Here is a 5,514-nt window from a genome sequence, read left to right as displayed (position 1 = left end):
TAAATGTAAGGTGCCATTATTGAGAAAATATATTCCTCCATGAGTGGATGTGTCCCATCTCCTACCAACTAATGACACAGGAATATACAATCATTGAATTTTTTTAGTAAGTAATACACTGCTACAAAAACTAATTCTCTTCTCCATGTCCATGTTGATTTTGTATATACATGTGAGTTGGTTAGCATGCATCTGTCTTATCTCTAACATTCAACAGCAAGATGAGCTAGGCTTGGGCTTTTGGTGAAGGTTGACTATGCCTGTGTTCATCAAGTGATCTGACGTATCCTCAGTTGCAAGAATTGTTTGAAATCCTTCCTCAAAGGCTGCTGCCACATTTTTGGCATATTTTGCACTTGTTACAAAGTAAGGATAGTCACTGTTCTCCCTGCATAAGCTTTACTTCTTCTCTAAACACCTGCCATTCGCTTATGCCTGTCTTAGAATCTAGAATCACAAAAGGAAAGCTCTCGTGTTCTTTCCAATTACTTAAGTTCTGCAAGCTTTGTGAATCGTTGATACTAAAAACAAGCAGACAACTGTCAGAACCTCTGTAAAATGGCGTCCTCAGGCTTCGGAATCTCTCCTGACCTGCCGTATCATGAATCTGTATGGTAACAAAATGTCCATCCCTTTCAAATCTTATTTAAAAATTCCACATCTATTGCATGGAACATCTGAGTATCAAACTTATTAGTTACATATCTGTTCATAAGCGAACTCCTCCCAACCCTGCCATCTCCAAAAAAAATTACTTTAAAAAGTGATGAATTTCCTGCCACTGTTCATCTCAAGAGCTTCAAGAACCCTGGAAAATAAAAAGGCACCATAACTTTCCTTTTAACCTACGTTTTCTTCTATGAGTGTATGAATATCAGCTTTTTTTTTTTTCTTTTTTTTTTTTTTTTTTGTAACGGAGTCTCATTCTGTCATCCAGGCTGGAGTGCAGTGGTGCCATCTCGGCTCATTGCAAGATCCGCCTCCCGTGTTCACGTCATTCTCCTGCCTCAGCCTCCCAAGTAGCTGGAACAACAGGCACCCGCCACCAAGCCTAGCTATTTTTTTTGTATTTTTAGTAGAGACGGGGTTTCACCATGACAGCCAGGATGGTCTCTATCTCCTGACCTCGTGATTCGCCCACCTGGGACTACCAATAGTGCTGGGATTACAGGAGTGAGCCACAGAGCCTGGTAGAATATCAGCTTTAACTGAAATAACACACATAGATCTCTGGGATAACTAAAAGTAAGACCTGTTTACTGAGCATGTAGCCATGTGTGGGCTACTATACTACCATGATTCTCTAAAACAACTGAAAAGGGCTCACTCTTCGCATTTATCAGGTCACAGTTGACCGTGAAGCTGGCACTTTAGCTGAAATGTGACATCAAAGCTCTGGTTATGAACAGTGAATTTATGATAAAAACTTCTCTGCTCATAGTAAGCTTCACTACTGTTGGTTAGAGATGCTTAAGAGACCAAGATTGCATGTTTCTGATACAGCAAGATTTATACTTTAGGGAGTATGTTTATGACAAATGTAACTGAAGTTAGTGTTGAGAGAGCAGGAAACTTTATAGTTATATCTGAGCCAAAAAGAAGAGCCAGGTTTAAGCTGTGCATGTTGGTTCATGCCTGTAATCCCAGCACTTTGGGAGGTGAAGATGGGTGGATCATGAGGTCAGGAGTTTGAGACCAACATGAAAAACATGCTGAAACCCCATTTCTACTAAAAATACAAAAATTAGCCAGGGGTGGTGGTGTGCCCCTGTAAACCCAGCTACTCAGGAGGCTGAGGCAGGAAAATCCCTTGAATCTGAGAGGAGGACGTTGCAGTGAGCCAAGACTGCACCCATTCACTCCAGCTTGGATGACAGAGCAAGACTCCATCTCAAACAAACAAACCAGCAAACAAAGTAGGTTTCATTTTTCACATACTCCCATATTTCTTGGAAACGTTGTTTGTTCCTTTTTATTCCTTTTTTTTTTTTTTTACCTTTTCTTCATGCTTTATTTCGTTAAGTTGATATTCAATCTTTGATATCCTTTCTTCCAGTTGATTGATTTGGCTATTGATAATTATATATGCTTCACACCGTCTTTGTGCTGTGTTTTTCAGCTCCATCATGTTATTTGTGTTTTTCTCTCAACTGGCTATTCCAGTTAGCAATTTCTCTAACCTTTATTTGAGGTTCTTAGCTTCTTGGCATTGGGTTAGAACATTCTCGTTTACTTGGAAGAGTTTATTACCCACTTTCTGAAGCCTACTTCTGACAATTCCTCAAACTCATTCTCTATTCAATTTTGTTTTCTTGCTGATGAGGAGTTATGATCCTTTGGAGGAGAAGAGGCTTTCTTGGTTTTGGAATTTTCAGCCATTTTGTGCTGTTTTTTTACATCTTTGTGCATTTATGTACCTTGGTTCTTTGATGTTGTTGATCTTTGTATATATATATTTTTTTGTAGAAATCCTTTTAGTAGATGTTGATACTATGCCTTTCTGTTATTAGTTTTCCTTCTAACAGTCAGGATCCTCTGCTGCAGGTGTACTGGACTTTGCTGGAGGTCCACTTATGACCGTTTTTGCCTGTATGTCACTATCAGAGGATGCAGAAAAGCAAAGATTGTTACCTGTTCCTTCCTCTGAAAGCTTCATCCCACCGGGGTACCAGCCGGGTGTCAGCCAGAAGACTCCCGTATGAGGTGTCTTTTGATCCCTGCAGGGAGGAGTCTCCTAGTCAAGAGTAATTGGTTTCATGGACCCACTTGAGGAGGCAGTCTGTTTGAGATCTGCAGCTCTCTTCACAGCCAGCAGGCAGGAAGGTTTAAGTCTACTGAAGCTGTGCTTACAGCCACCCTTTCCCCCAAGTGCTCTGTTTCAGGGAGATGGGAGTTTTATCTATAAGCCCCTAACTGAGGTTGCTGCCATTCTCTCAGAGGTGCCCTGACCAGAGAGGAGGAATCTTAGGAGGCAATCTGGCTACAGCAGCTTTGATGAGATGCAGTGAGTTCCCAGTGGCTTTGTTTATACTCTGAAGGGAAAACCACCTACTCAAGCCTCAGTAATGTTGGACGTCCCTTTCCCCACCAATCTCAGGCATCCCAGGTTGATGTCAGACTACTGTGCTGGCAGCAAGAATTTCAAGGCAGTGGATTTTAGCTTGCTGGGCTCCATGGGGATGGCATCCACTGTGTTAGACCTCTTGGCTCCCTGGCTTCACCCCCCTTTCAAGGGAGTTCTGTCTTTCTGGCCTTTCAGGTATCACTGGGGTATGAAAAAAAATAACTTTTCAAGCTAGCTCTGTGTCTGCCTAAACCAGTTTTATACACTTTGCATGAAAATTTATGTTTAGCACTTTCAATTACATGTCATAATATTACTTTTAGCAATTTTTAACTTTAATGTAAAACCTGTTTTTTTTGTTTGTTTTTCATGTAACTGGCAGTAACACTAAACCTTTTCCCTGTGTACAAATGAATGATATATTTGTACATTCACATATTTAACTATTAGCATTTCTGGGAAGCTGGACTTGCTATAAAAGTATTTTGTGAAAGGTCTGTTTTGTTCTAGATGTCCCAAGAAAATAGACAGAGACCCAGAATCCTCTTTCTGAAAGAGGACAGTTACTCTGAGAAAGCACTGTGTGTCCCCAAGATTTCCTCTAGCTTAGTCACATTGGTCCTTCGAGGAAATGGACAGCAGGCCAGACTTTCTCTGGTACCAGGAGAAAGCTAGGAAAAGGGAGATCTTACCAGATGGCTGAATTAGTGCTTTCTGTTGGATGTTCCAGTTGAAATTGGCAAAGGGACTCCCAGACTGGAGCCACATGAGGAAGAGAGAGAGAGAGAAAGAGAGAGACAGAGAGAAAGGGAGAGAAACAGGAGAGAGAGAGAGAGAGAGAGAGAAGAGGCAAGAGGGAGCCAGTGTTAGGAAGTGAAATACCTATTGATTGTGGTCAGAAGTGGATCCCTTAGACTTGAGGGATTTAGAGCCCTGGCCTGAGCCTTGCAGTTTCCTTCAGGTCAGTTGTCCTTCTCAAACAAATCTCTTTAAGAGTAAAATGAGAGAAAGATGGGGCAGGTGGCCAGAGGCTCTCAGGATCCAGGTGTTAACTTAGGATAAGCTGCCATTGCCCACAGCTTCCTGGGATGCAAGGAAGCCTCTGCCCCCAACACCAGTCCCAGATTTCAGCACCCAATGTAAGAATTAAAGAAAGAGGAGAGAAACCTGAAGGGCAAGTTGACAGTCAACAGGGACAGATTTATTCTGAATCAATCTGAGAGGGGTGGCTGGCGAGAGCCACAGTCTGTTAGCAGATTAAGAGTTTTTCATGACTCAGTCCTGGAGAGTTTATCAGAGGCTTGGACTGCCTCTGTGTCTCTTTGTTGTGGTTATCTGACAGAGAGAGTTCTGTGTCTCTTTTCATACATCTTTCTGGAGTTGCAGGCCTATCCCCTATATCTGCTTCTAGCACCTGAAGGGAAAGGAATGTGCTTATTATTTACAGTTAGAAGAGAAATGATTTCTTTGAAATGCATGAGGCTAAAAAGAGAGCTGGATGTTAAAGTGGTGGTGTTGGTTCAAGATGAAAGCGCTCCTGCTCTATCACTTCTAGTCAGGTAATTGCACAGCTATTATTTCTGTTTTGTTTTTGGAGTAATTAAATACTTAGAAGTAAATTCTGTTGTCTGCAAATTCAAATCAGCAAACTTATATGACTCTATTTGATGTATTTGCCAAACACAAATGCATACTTACATATATTACAACACCTGTGAGTTCTAAAAATTATTTTATATTAATGAATACTGACTTCTGGGTCCTCTGAAAAACAAGATTAAATTATTTTGTATATTGAATATACACAGTTATTTAGGAAATCCCTGAGGTTTATATTTTTTACAATTTACTTTTCTAATGGTTAAATTGAAAGGTATTTTAGTAAAAAAAAAACTATAACATAAAATTAAAATTAGTGATAATGTAAATAACTAAATGGCTTAAATTATTCTTTTGAAGTTGTAGAAGTGTTGCTGTTTTTGTTTTAATTATAGCAGTGTACAAAATCTACAGTAAAATTTACCACAACTTATTTTGTCCTCAAAGAAGAATTGTATTTAATAATTTTCTTTGCAATATGTTTGCTCTTTATAAGAACAGGACTCTTTTTATTCAAATAGACACTGTTTTAAAATCTTGATTCTATTACACCAATGAATACTTATTTTTCACAGAAATGTAACAACTGTAGCAAGAGTGATCAGTTACTAAGAGGAGTATTTGATCTCCTGAGAAGAAAAGATTCAGAACATAGGGTTTATATTTACAGAAATATATTTACTTGTTTGTAATGTATGCCAGTTTAGTTAAGATATTTTCATAATTTTATATCAATGATGTTTTTATTTTTAAATATTAAATGAGAAGAGCATTTTAATCAAGTTATAACATGTAATGTGTCCTAAACTACAAGCAATATCCCATAGACAGTTATACATATACATATATAT

At 39.2% G+C, this 5,514-nt stretch overlaps 1 pseudogene; it reads right to left on the bottom strand.

Annotated features, from left to right (window-relative positions):
- Nucleotides 1-210: 210 nt before the first annotated feature.
- LOC129025774 (ras-related protein Rab-9A-like) lies at nt 211-2,656 on the bottom strand (annotated as a pseudogene).
- Nucleotides 2,657-5,514: the final 2,858 nt, after the last annotated feature.

This window comes from Pongo pygmaeus, chromosome Y (genome assembly GCF_028885625.2).
Source record: "Pongo pygmaeus isolate AG05252 chromosome Y, NHGRI_mPonPyg2-v2.0_pri, whole genome shotgun sequence".
In the NCBI taxonomy this organism is placed as follows: Eukaryota; Metazoa; Chordata; class Mammalia; order Primates; family Hominidae; genus Pongo; species Pongo pygmaeus.
Note: the sequence above shows the minus strand (reverse complement) of the source record. Positions and strands in the feature narration are given on the sequence as shown.